The following is a 12,856-nucleotide window of genomic DNA, read 5'->3' as shown; positions in this document are numbered from 1 at the left end:
AACACGTTGTTCAAACATGATCCTGAAGTGAAGTCTGTACCACCGGCTTCAAATATGGTGCCTTCACCACCTGACTCAGTTTCATTGGGTACCATATTGTGACGGCGAAAACATGGAAGAGGTAGTCATTGTTGTTTTAAGGATATTTCTCTCTTTCTTAGTCTATTTACCGTGTTGGTCGGGCCTCTTAGACTCCTACAACGTGACGCCATCTCTCAGGTCAGGAGATGTGTGGTGATTTGTGGTGCAACGAAGGACGAAGAAGTTATCGAGCGTGGTATTTGCCTGGATATGAGAATGCGAAACGACGCAAAACCATTCTCTTCACGGCCTACGCCGGGGTTTGAACACAGCCGCCTCCAGAATGCAGAGTTAAACCATAGCGATGTGCTGTGTTACTCTTCGTGCGTTCTGGTGGCATACGAGCTTGGCATAATTGACGGAAAGAGATGCACACAACATTCAGTTGTGGTGTAATTAACCGGAGAATTTATTAACGTACGCCTCTGTGGTGCAGTATTTAGTGTGATTAGCTGCAATCCCTGGAGGCCCGGGTTTGATTCCCGGCTCTGCCTCGAAATTGGAAAAGTGGTACGAGGGCTGGAACGGGGTCCACTCAGCCTCGGAAAGTCAATTGAGTTTAGGTGGGTTCAATTCTCACTTCATCCGTCCTGGAAGTGGTTTTCCGTGGTTTCCCACTCTCCTCCAGACAAATGCCGGGATGGTACCTAATTTGAGGCTTGCAATCTTCCCATCCCTTCGCAAGGCCACCGTTCAGCATAGCAGGTAAGGCCACCTGGACGAGGTACTGGTCATCCTCCCCAGTTGTATCCCCCGACCCAGAGTCTATAGCTCCAGGACACTGCACTTGAGGCGGTAGAGGCGGGATCCTTCGCTGAGTCCGAGGGAATAACCGACCCTGGAGGCTAAACAGATAATTAAGACGAAGAAGAGGAAGCAGAAGAAGAAGGAATAGCTCAATATTCAGTAAGGATCTCCCAGGGCGAGCACGCTCAGAATGATGAAATCGCCTCCCATTCAAGTGGCAAAGGAACATGCCGAATAATAGAAAGACAGCTTTGAATCTTACTAATAAAACACCCCATATCGTGCCCGGCTAGCTCAGTCGGTAGAGCATGACGCTCTTAATCTCAGGGTCGTGGGTTCGAGCCCCACGTTGGGCGTCTGTTTTACGTCATTGGTAAATATTAAATAACACGTTGTTCAAACATGATCCTGAAGTGAAGTCTGTACCACCGGCTTCAAATATGGTGCCTTCACTACCTGACTCACTTTTATTGGGTACCATATTGTGACACCGGAAGAATGGAAGAGGTAGTCATTGTTGTTTTAAGGATATTTCTCTCTTTCTTAGTCTATTTACTGTGTTGGTCGGGCCTCTTATACTCCTACAACGTGACGCCATCTCTCAGGTCAGGTGATGTGTGGTGATTTGTGGTGCAACGAAGGACGAAGATGTTATCGAGCGCGGTATTTGCCTGGATGTGAGAATGCGAAACGACGCAAAACCATTCTTTTCGCGGCCTACGGTGGGGTTTGATCACACCCGCCTCCAGAATGCAGAGTTAAACCATACCGATGTGCTGTGTTACTCTTCGTGCGTTCTGGTGGCATTCGAGCTTGCCATAATTGACGGAAAGAGATGCACACAACATTCAGTTGTGGTGTAATTAACCGGAGAATTTATTAAAGTACGCCTCTGTGGTGTAGTGGTTAGTGTGATTGGCTTCAATCTCCGGAGGCCCGGCTTCGATTCTCGGCTCTGCCTCGAAATTTGAAAAGAGGTACGAGGGCTGGAACGGGGTCCACTCAGCCTCGGGAAGTCAATTGAGTTTAGGTGGGATCGATTCTTACCTCATCCATCCTGGAAGTGATTTTCCGATGTATCCCACATCTCTTCCAGGCAGATGCCGGGATGGTACCTCATTTACGGCCACGGCCGCTTCTTTCCCTCTTCCTTGCCTAATCCTTGCAATTTTCCCATCCCCCGCAAGGCCACCGTTCAGCATAGCAGGTAAGGCCACCTGGACGAGGTACTGGTCATCTTCCCCACTTGTATCTCACGTCCCAGAGTCTGTAGCTCCAGGACACTGCACTTGAGGCGGTAGAGGCGGGATCCCTGGCTGAGTCCGAGGGAATACCGACCCTGGAGGCTAAACAGGTAATTAAAACGAAGAAGGAGAAGAAGAAGAAGAAGGAATAGCATAATATTCTGTAAGGATCTCCCAGGGCGAGCACGCTCAGAATGATGAAATCGCCTCCCATTCAGTGGCAGAGGAACATGCCTAATAATAGAAAGACAGCTTTGAATCTTACTGATAAAACAGTGCATGTCGTGCCCGGCTAGCTCAGTCGGTTGAGCATGAGACTCTTAATCTCAGGGTCGTGGGTTCGAGCCCCACGTTGGGCGTCTGTTTTACGTCATTGGTAAATATTAAATAACACGTTGTTCAAACATGATCCTGAAGTGAAGTCTGTACCACCGGCTTCAAGTATGGTGTCTTCACCACCAGTGTCAGTTTTATTGGGTACCATATTGTGACGGCGGAAGAATGGAAGAGGTAGTCATTGTTGTTTTAAGGATATTTCTCTCTTTCTTAGTCTATTTACCGTGTTGGTCCGGCTTCTTAAGCTCCTACAACATGACGCCATCTCTCAGGTCAGGAGATGTGTGGTGATTTGTGGTGCAACGAAGGACGAAGAAGTTATCGAGCGTGGTATTTGCCTGGATGTGAGAATGCGAAACGACGCAAAACCATTCTCTTCACGGCCTACGGTGGGGTTTGATCACACCCGCCTCCAGAATGCAGAGTTAAACCATAGCGATGTGCTGTGTTACTCTTCGTGCGTTCTGGTGGCATTCGAGCTTGCCATAATTGACGGAAAGAGATGCACACAACATTCAGTTGTGGTGTAATTAACCGGAGAATTTATTAACGTACGCCTCTGTGGTGCAGTATTTAGTGTGATTAGCTGCAATCCCTGGAGGCCCGGGTTTGATTCCCGGCTCTGCCTCGAAATTGGAAAAGTGGTACGGGGGCTGGAACGGGGTCCACTCAGCCTCGGGAAGTCAATTGAGTTTGGGTGGGTTCAATTCTCACTTCATCCATCCTGGAAGTGGTTTTCCGTGGTTTCCCACTCTCCTCCAGGCAAATGCCGGGATGGTACCTAACTTAAGGTTGCAATCTTCCCATCCCCACGCAAGGCCACCGTTCAGCATAGCAGGTAAGGGCACGTGGACAAGGTACTGGTCATCCTCCCCAGTTGTATCCCCCGACCCAGAGTCTGTAGCTCCAGGACACTGCACTTGAGGCGGTAGAGGTGGGGTCCCTCGCTGAGTCCGAGGGAAAAACCGACCCTGGAGGCTAAACAGGTAATTATAACGAAGAAGGAGGAGAAGAAGAAGAAGAAGGAATAGCACAATATTCTGTAAGGATCTCCCAGGGCGAGCACGCTCGGTATGATGAAATCGCCTCCCATTCAAGTGGCAAAGGAACATGCCTAATAATAGAAAGACAGCTTTGAATCATACTGATAAAACAATGCATATCTTGCCCGGCTAGCTCAGTCGGTAGAGCATGAGACTCTTAATCTCAGGGTCGTGGGTTCGAGCCCCACGTTGGGCGTCTGTTTTACGTCATTGGTAAATATTAAATAACACGTTGTTCAAACATGATCCTGAAGTGAAGTCTGTACCACCGGCTTCAAATATGGTGCCTTCACCACCTGACTCAGTTTTATTGGGTACCATATTGTGACGGCGGTAAAATGGAAGAGGTAGTCATTGTTGTTTTAAGGATATTTCTCTCTTTCTTAGTCTATTTACCGTGTTGGTCGGGCCTCTTAGGCTCCTACAACGTGACGCCATCTCTCAGGTCAGGAGATGTGTGGTGATTTGTGGTGCAACGGAGGGCGAAGAAGTTATCGAGCGCTGTATTTGCCTGGATGTGAGAATGCGAAACGACGCAAAACCATTCTTTTCACGGCCTACGGTGGGGTTTGAACACAGCCGCCTCCAGAATGCAGAGCTAAACCATAGCGATGTGCTGTGTTACTCTTCGTGCGTTCTGGTGGCATCCGAGCTTGCCATAATTGACGGAAAGGGATGCACACAACATTCAGTTGTGGTGTAATTAACCGGAGAATTTATTAACGTACGCCTCTGTGGTGCAGTGCTTAGTGTGATTAGCTGCAATCCCTGGTGGCCCGGGTTTGATTCCCGGCTCTGCCTCGAATTTGGAAAAGTGGTACGAGGGCTAGAACGGGGTCCACTCAGCCTCGGGAAGTCAATTGAGTTTAGGTGGGTTCAATTCTCACTTCATCCATCCTGGAAGTGGTTTTCCGTGGTTTCCCACTCTCCTCCAGGCAAATGCCGGGATGGTACCTAATTTAAGGCTTGCAATCTTCCTATCCCCCCGCAAGGCCACCGTCCAGCAAAGCAGGTAAGGCCACCTGGACGAGGTACTGGTCATCCTCCCCAGTTGTATCCCCCGGCCCAGAGTCTGTAGCTCCAGGACACTGCACTTGAGGCGGTAGAGGTGGGGTCCCTCGCTGAGTCCGACTAAGGAACCGACCCTGGAGGCTAAGCAGATAAATAAGAAGAAGAAGAAGGAATAGCACAATATTCTGTAAGGGCCTCCCAGGGCGAGCACGCTCAGAATGATGAAATCGGCTCGCAGTCAAGTGGCAAAGGAACATGCCTAATAATAGAAAGACAGCTTTGAATCTTACTGATAAAACACTGCATATCCTGCCCGGCTAGCTCAGTCGGTAGAGCATCAGATTCTTAATCTCAGGGTCGTGGGTTCGAGCCCTGCATTGGGCGTCTGTTTTACGTCATGGGTAAATATTAAGTAACACGTTGTTCAAACATGATCCTGAAGTGAAGTCTGCACCACCGGTTTCAAATATGGTGCCTTCACCACCTGACTCTGTTTTATTGGGTACCATATTGTGACGTCGGAAGAATGGAAGAGGTGGTCATTGTTGTTTTAAGGATATTTCTCTCTTTCTTAGTCTATTTACCGTGTTGGTCGGGCCTCTTAGACTCCTATAACGTGACGCTATCTCTCAGGTCAGGAGATGTGTGGTGATTTGTGGTGCAACGGAGGGCGAAGAAGTTATCGAGCGTGGTATTTGCCTGGATGTGAGAATGCGAAACGGCGCAAAACCATTCTCTTCACGGCCTACGGTGGGGTTTGAACACACCCGCCTCCCGAATGCAGAGTTAACCCATAGCGGTGTGCTGTGTTACTCTTCGTGCGTTCTGGTGGCATTCAAGCTTGCCATAATATTTTATCGTAGCAGGCCTACTGCAGATCTACTTGCATTGGCAGTGAACATATACTTTTATCGTGGGATTGTTTTTAATTAACGATATTACATTACAAGGAACTAACAGGTTATATAATTATATTAATTACCCGATATATATCGTTATGCTGTGATCAAACACTGTTCATATTTTGTAATAACAGGGAAGATAAACGGTATACTTATAAGGCTCAGTGCAAACTGTATTGCGCGTGACATGTGTCACTCGTGTGCATATATCATTAGAAATCCTCAAACAATGTAAAATTCTTCTGACAGTCCTTAAATACCACGAAACTGACACCCACGTCTGCAAGAACGAGTTGAATACACATTTCTCGCTGCGTGGCAAAGATGGGATAATAGGAGTTGCACAGAAAGATCAAATGCGATCCATTACCTGTGCGCATGCGCCTGACAATCTAGCGAACACACCTAAAGCAAAAAAACAAGGCAGTACGAGGGGTGGCATCTAGTGTGTATTTATGAAGCTTGATCAACAAGCCAATAGTTGACAGTTCGATAAGTTAGCTGTTGTTCCGCTGTGCAACGCAACGAAGATTTATCGAGTCGACAGCTCTAACAAAGAAATAGCTATCGGAAAGATATCCCACCATTCCAGAAACCGGGCATAAGAAAGAGAGAAATATCCTTAAAACAACAATGACCACCTCCTCCATTCTTCCAACGTCACAATATGGTACCCTATAAAACTGAGACTGGTGGTGAAGGCACCATATTTGAAGCCGGTGGTATAGACTTCACTTTGAGGACCATGTTTGAACAATGTGTTATTTAATATTTACCCATGACGTAAAACAGACGCCCAACGTGGGGCTCGAACCAACGACCATGAGATTACGAGTCTCATGCTCTACTGACTGAGCCAGCCGGACGCGACATGCAGTGGTCTCTCAGTAAGATTCAAAGCTGTCTTTCTATTATTAGGCATGTTCCTTTGCCACTTGAATGGGAGCCGATTTCATCATTCTGAGCGTGCTCGCCCTGGGAGATCCTTACAGAATATTGTACTATTCCTTCTTCTTCTCCGTTTTCTTATTTATCTGTTTAGCCTCCAGGGTCGGTTTTTCCCTCGGACTCAGCGAGGGATCCAACCTCTACCGCCTCAAGTGCAGTGTCCTGGAGCTACAGACTCTGGGTCGGGGGATACAACTGGGGAGGATGACCAGTACCTCGTCCAGGTGGCCATACCTGCTATGCTGAACGGTGGCCTTGCGGGGAGATTGGAAGATTGCAAGCCTTAAATTAGGTACCATCCCGGCATTTGCCTGGAGGAGAAGTGGGGAAACCACGGAAAACCACTTCCAGGATGGATGAGGTGAGAATTGAACCCACCTAAATTCAATTGACTTCCCGAGGCTGAGTGGAGCCCGTTCCAGCGCTCGTACCATTTTTCCAATTTCGAGGCAGAGCCGGGAATCAAACCCGGGCCTCCAGGGATTGCAGCTAATCACACTAACCACTACACCACAGAGGCGTGCGTTAATAAATCATCATCATCATCTGTTTACCCTCCAGATTCGGCTTTTCCCTCGGACTGAGCGAGGGATCCCACCTCTACCGCCTCAAGGGCAGTGTCCTGGAGCTTCAGACTCTTGGTCGGGGGATACAACTGGGGAGTATGACCAGTACCTCGCCCAGGCGGCCTCACATGCTATAGTGAACAGGGGCCTAGTAGGGGGATGGGAAGATTGGAAGGGATAGGCAAGGATGAGGGAAGGAAGCGGCCGTGGCCTTAAGATAGGTACCATCCCGGCATTTGCCTGGAGGTGAAGTGGGAAACGACGGAAAACCACTTCGAGGATGGCTGAGGTGGGAATCGAACCCGCCTGTACTCAGTTGACCTCCCGAGGCTGAGTTGACCCCGTTCCAGCCCTCGTACCCCTTTTCAAATTTCGTGGCAGAGCCGGGAAACGAACCCGGACCTCCGGGGGTGGCAGCTAATCACGCTAACCACTACACCACAGAGGCGGCACGTTAATAAATTCTCCGGTTAATTACACCACAACTGAATGTTGTGTGCATCTCTTTCCGTCAATAAAATGTGCAATTATCGGTTATACTCAGTTACTGGTACCAGTGCGTTCATGGACACGAATGCAGTCACTGATACAAATATGATATGACTCAGTAGTACTGAATCTTAAAGGGTATCATAATTAATAACTGATCAACAGGGGACAATGGAAAATTATTTGTCACAGGACGCAAATTGCCGCCTGTAACCTCTGCCAAACCTATGACAGTAATTTGTTTAGCCTCAATCTGTCTTTCAATTCATTTTCACTGTATACTTCATTAGTATATTAGGCCGACAATGATATAATCGTGGTCGTTCTAGAATGTTGACCATTTCTATAATTTCTTCATCGGAAGAAGATAAGGGAGCCATAGAATATTTTAACAAAGACAATGTTAGCTGCTGATACTGAAGTACTGCGCACGCGCCCAGCAAGTTAACAAATAGATATCTTCTGCTCAGGGCAATCGAACCCGGGCCTCCTGGCGTGGCAGCTAATCACACTAACCATTACACGAAAGAGGTGGTCAATCGCACCTCTATGGCCTCAATGCAAGTGTCTGGAGTGTTGGAGAGGACCTCATCCAGGCGGTCTCACCCGCTGTACTGGACAGCGCTTCGTTGAGGGATGGGTAGATTGGATGGAACGGACAACGAAGAGTGAAGAAAGCAGCCGTGGCCTTAAGTTGGCCACCATCACTCCATTTGGCTGGAGGAGAAGTGTGAAACCACGGAAAACCACTTCGACGATGGCTGAGGTGGGAATCGAACCCACTCTACTTAGTTGACTTCCCGAGGCTGCTTTGACCCCGTACCGGCCGTCGTACCACTTTTCAAATAGTTTCTTATAGTGTTGCAAATTCACGCAGAACAGAGGATTTGCTTAACGTATATTGTTATAATATGATTGCATTTCCGTGGTCTCCCACTTCTCCTTCAGGCAAATGCCGGGATAGCACCTAACTTAAGGCCATGGCCGCTTCCTTCCCTCTTCCTTGCCTGTCTCTTCCAATCTTCCTATCCCCCACCGAGGCCCCAGTTCAGCATAGCAGGTGAGGCCACCTGGGGGAGGTACTGGTCATCCTCCCCTGTTTTATCCCCCGACCCAATGTCTCACGCTCCAGGAGACTGCCCTTGAGGCAGTAGAGGTGGGATCCTTCGCTCAGTCCGAGGAAAAATCCAACCCTGGAGGGGAAGCAAATTAAGAAAGAAAGGTGATTGCATTTATTTAATTAAAGCATTTGAATGAGAGGAATGGTTTACATTCGAACAAATCCAACTGGTCGCCAAACACATCTGTGCTTGTCTCTACTCAATGAAACTTCTGTTGTTACGTCATCTGCCCTGAACTTGCACGCTCGCTTGTTCTCTTGTTTTTTTAAAACACGTGCGGGCCTGTTAGACTCTTAGAGGGTGACGCCATCTCTCAGGCCAGGAGATGTGTGGTGATTTGTGGTGCAGCGAAGGACGAAGAAGTTATCGGTCGGGGTATTCGTCTGGAAGTGAAAATGCGAAACGACGCAAATCCATTGTCAACACGGCCTGCTGTGGGGTTTGGACCACCCGCCTCCCGAATGCAGAGTTTAACCATAGCGATCTTCTTCCTTCCTTCCTTTCTTTCTTTCTTTCTTAACCTGCTTACCCTCCAGGGTTGGTTTTTTCCTCGGACTCATCGAGGGATCCCTCCTCTACCGCCTCAAGGGCAGTGTCCTGGAGTGTGAGACATTGGGTCGGGGATACAACTGGGAGGATGACCAGTACCTCACTCAGGTGGTCTCACCTGCTATGCTGAACTGGGGCCTCGGTGGGGGATAGGAAGATTGGAAGAGACAGGCAAGGAAGAGGGAAGGAAGCGGCCATGGCCTTAAGTTAGGTGCTATCCCGGCATTTGCCTGAAGGAGAAGTGGGAGACCACGGAAATGCAATCATATTATAACAATATACGTTAAGCAAATCCTCTGTTCTGCGTGAATTTGCAACACTATAAGAAACTATTTGAAAAGTGGTACGACGGCCGGTACGGGCTGTTTAATATCATACCAGATTATTTCATAAACTGAAATTACTGACAGTCATCTAGCATATGTTATAACTGGAAGTTTCTGTAAACAATTTAATGTTGCTGACGTTATATTGGTTTTTATATTCAAGAAAATTGTTAATGTGCCTCCCCCTGGAAAAGATCCTGCGGGCGCCCATGGTACGAACGGCCTCAGATATTGAGCGATCACTGTGAAGGACACAGAGACGCCGCTAAGTCGTGTGAGACAGCATTATCACCACCTGACAGAATTTGAAAGGGGCCTCATTGTAGGTCTCCATTTGGCCACCTGGTTGAATCATGCAATATCCTGATTTGTGCGGCATTCGAATGTGACAGTGGCCTAATGTTTGACTGCAAGGGAACGTGAGGGCAAGCGTACTGTTCGTCGAGGTTCCGGTCGACCACATCTGATCACCACAAGGGAGGATTTCCTTATTGTGCACCAAGCACATCATAACCCCTTCACACCTTCGCATGCCATCTGAGAATGAGTAATGGCTCCCTGCAACATACTTTGTCATTCCGCACCATTGGACGGAGACTAGCTGAAGCCGGACTAGGGAATCACCATGCCATGTTTAGGTTGCCGTTAACACCACAACGCAGACAGCTGCGTTTGGACTGGTTCTGTGACCAGCAAGCATGCACTGCTCATAAGTGGTGTGGCATTGTGTTCAGCGATGAATCGCGGTTCTGCACTACCCCGAATTACCATTGTCCGCGAATATGGTGGCGACCTGCGGAGAGGTCCCATTCTTCGAATGGTTTCTAGAGCCACAGTGGTGTTACTCATGGCGTCAGAGTCTGAGGAGCCATCAGGTTTCAGTTCACGGCTGGTAGTGACTGAGGGAAGTTTGTCGGCACAGCGATACATCACAGACATACTGCGTCTTCATGCATTACATCTTGTGCGACAATATTGTTGCTCCATTTCTCAACGGGACAGTAATCGTCAACACCCAGCATGCGTCTCTATGGACAGTTGGCATGATATTGAGATACTACCGTGGCCATCAAGATACCCAGGTCTATCCCCAGTAGAACATGAATGAGACCAGCTCGGATGTCAACTCCATCCCAGAGCCAGTATCTAGTTTATCAATGACTAGTTACAACAGTTGCGGGCCAGCTTGCTCAGGAGAGGATACAATTGATTCATGGCACCCTTCCCATCCAAATCAGTGCATACATCCAGGCACAGGAGGTGCAACGTCGCACTGGTAAATGGGGTCGCACTGCCAAAAGTTTTGTAAATCTGACTCGATTTTGTAATCACAATAACATCGTATACCCTCTCCACACGTGTATGTTCATTTCATTCCCTCCTCACCTTCTGGGTGCTTCAAGATTTTTTGTCAGGCAGTGTATTTATATTTATTTGTCGGAGGGCTAGAACACAATAATTTTCTTTCGTAATCCGTTCACCGCCCAGGGTTAGTTCTTCCCTCGCATTCAGCGAGCGATCGCATCTCTACCGCCTCAGTCACAGTGTTCTGGGGCGTGATACATTCTGTCGGGGAGATACAACTGGAGAGGACCTCGCCCAGGCGGTCTTACGTGCTATGCTGAAGAGCAGCCCCGTGGGGGGGATAGGGAGGTTGGAAGCGATGGACAAGGAATTGAGAAAGTAGCGGCCGTGGCGTTAAGTTAGGCACCATCCCGGAATTTGCCTGAAGGAGAAGTGGGAAACGACGGAAAACCAATTCAAAGATGTCTGAGGTGGGATTCCAACCCCCTGTACTTAGTTGACCTCCCGCGGCTGAGTGGACCCCGTTCCAGCCGCCGAACCACATTTCATACAAAATCGTATTGTGTTGCAAATTCACACACAACAAAGCATTCGCTTAACGTACAGTGTATTGTTGTTATTATCCTCTGGTTTTATTTATTTAATAAAAGCTTTAGAATGGATGGAGGTTTTAAATTCGAACGTAACCATATGGTCGCCAAGCACATCTATGCTTTGTCTCTACTCGCTGAACCTACTGTTGTTACGTCATGTGCCCTGAACTTGCAAACTCGCTTGCTCTCGGCTTCTTTTCTTTTTGCTTTTAAGACGTGACGCCTTCTCTCAGGCCAGGAGATGTGTGCTGATTTGTGGTGCAGCGACGAACGAAGAAGTTATCGGTCGTCGTATTTGCCTGGAAATGAGAATGCGAAACGAAACAAAACCATTCTTAACACGGCCTACGGTGGGCTTTGACCCCCCCCCCCGCCGCCGCCCGAATGCAGAGTTAAACCATAGCGATCTGCTCGGTGTTATTCTGTGTGCGTTCTGGTGGCATTTGAGCTTACCATAACTGACGGAAGGAGATGCACACAACATTAAGTTGTGGTGTAATTAACCGAAGATTTAATTAAAGTCTGCCTCTGTGTTGTAGTGGTTAGTGTGATTAGCTGCCACCTCCGGAGGCCCGGGTTCGATTCCTGGCTCTGCTACGAAATTTGAAAAGTGGTACGAGGGCTGGAACGAGATCCACTCAGCCTCGGGAGGTCAGCTGAATAGAGGTGGGTTCGATTCCCTCCTCACCCATCTTGGAAGTGGTTTTCCGTGGTTTCCCACTTCTCCTCCAGGCAAATGTCGGGATGGTACCTAACTTAAGGCCACGGCCGCTTCCTTCCCTCTTCCTTGCCTGCCCCATCCAATCGTCCCATCCCTCCACAAGGCCCCTGTTCAGCTTAGCAGGTGAGGCCGCCTGGGCGAGGTACTGGTCATTCTCCCCAGTTGTATCCCCCGACCCAATGTCTGAAACTCCAGGACACTGCCCTTGAGGCGGTAGAGGTGGGATCCCTCGCTTAGTCCGAGGGAAAAACCGACCCTGGAGGATAAACAGATTAAGAAGAAGAAGAAGAAAAATAATTTATTAAATCTTGCATATTATTGTGTGTAACGCTGTCTATTTGAAAATCGTAATAGCAAGTATTCAGTAAAGACCTCCCAGAGCGTGCACTCACAGTTTGAAGTAATTGGCTCCGATTCAAGTGGCAAAGGAACGCGCCTAATAATAGAGAGACAGCTTTAAATCTTACTGATAAAACCGAGGACGTTGTGCCCGGCTAGCTCAGTCGGTAGAGCATGAGACTCTTAATCTCAGGGTCGTGGGTTCGAGCCCCACGTTGGGCGCTTGTTTTTACGTCAATGATTAAATTCTGAATGACAAGTTTGAACGAAGTGTCTTGAATCTGAAGTGAAGTCTGTACCACCGGCTTCATAATACGTCATCACGCCGAAAACAGTGCCATCAGACATTCGAGTACCGTCTTCTGATGTCGGATTTATTCCAGTCGCTCTACTGTTAATTGTATGTGGTATTGATGTGCGGAAGTGGTTGTTATTATTGTTTTAAGAAAATATATATATTTGTTGTAGGGCTAAAACACAACAATTTCCTTTCTTTCTTAATCCGTTTAGCGGTCAGGGTTGTTTTTTTCCCCTC

The 12,856-nt window shown here is 48.1% G+C and overlaps 4 non-coding genes across 4 annotated transcripts; 3 read left to right on the top strand and 1 right to left on the bottom strand.

Moving 5' to 3' along the window:
• Positions 1-2,358: 2,358 nt before the first annotated feature.
• Positions 2,359-2,431, top strand: TRNAK-CUU (transfer RNA lysine (anticodon CUU)). The gene has a single exon. It is a non-coding gene; the product is annotated as a tRNA-Lys (tRNA).
• A 1,143-nt stretch (positions 2,432-3,574) lies between these two features.
• Positions 3,575-3,647, top strand: TRNAK-CUU (transfer RNA lysine (anticodon CUU)). The gene has a single exon. It is a non-coding gene; the product is annotated as a tRNA-Lys (tRNA).
• Positions 3,648-6,157: 2,510 nt separating this feature from the next.
• On the bottom strand, positions 6,158-6,230 carry TRNAT-CGU (transfer RNA threonine (anticodon CGU)). The gene has a single exon. It is a non-coding gene; the product is annotated as a tRNA-Thr (tRNA).
• A 6,240-nt stretch (positions 6,231-12,470) lies between these two features.
• On the top strand, positions 12,471-12,543 carry TRNAK-CUU (transfer RNA lysine (anticodon CUU)). Its single transcript has one exon. It is a non-coding gene; the product is annotated as a tRNA-Lys (tRNA).
• The last annotated feature ends 313 nt before the right edge of the window (positions 12,544-12,856 follow it).

This window comes from Anabrus simplex, chromosome 3 (genome assembly GCF_040414725.1).
Source record: "Anabrus simplex isolate iqAnaSimp1 chromosome 3, ASM4041472v1, whole genome shotgun sequence".
In the NCBI taxonomy this organism is placed as follows: Eukaryota; Metazoa; Arthropoda; class Insecta; order Orthoptera; family Tettigoniidae; genus Anabrus; species Anabrus simplex.
The sequence above is the reverse complement of the archived record's forward strand: the minus strand, read 5'-3'. Positions and strand labels throughout refer to the sequence as shown.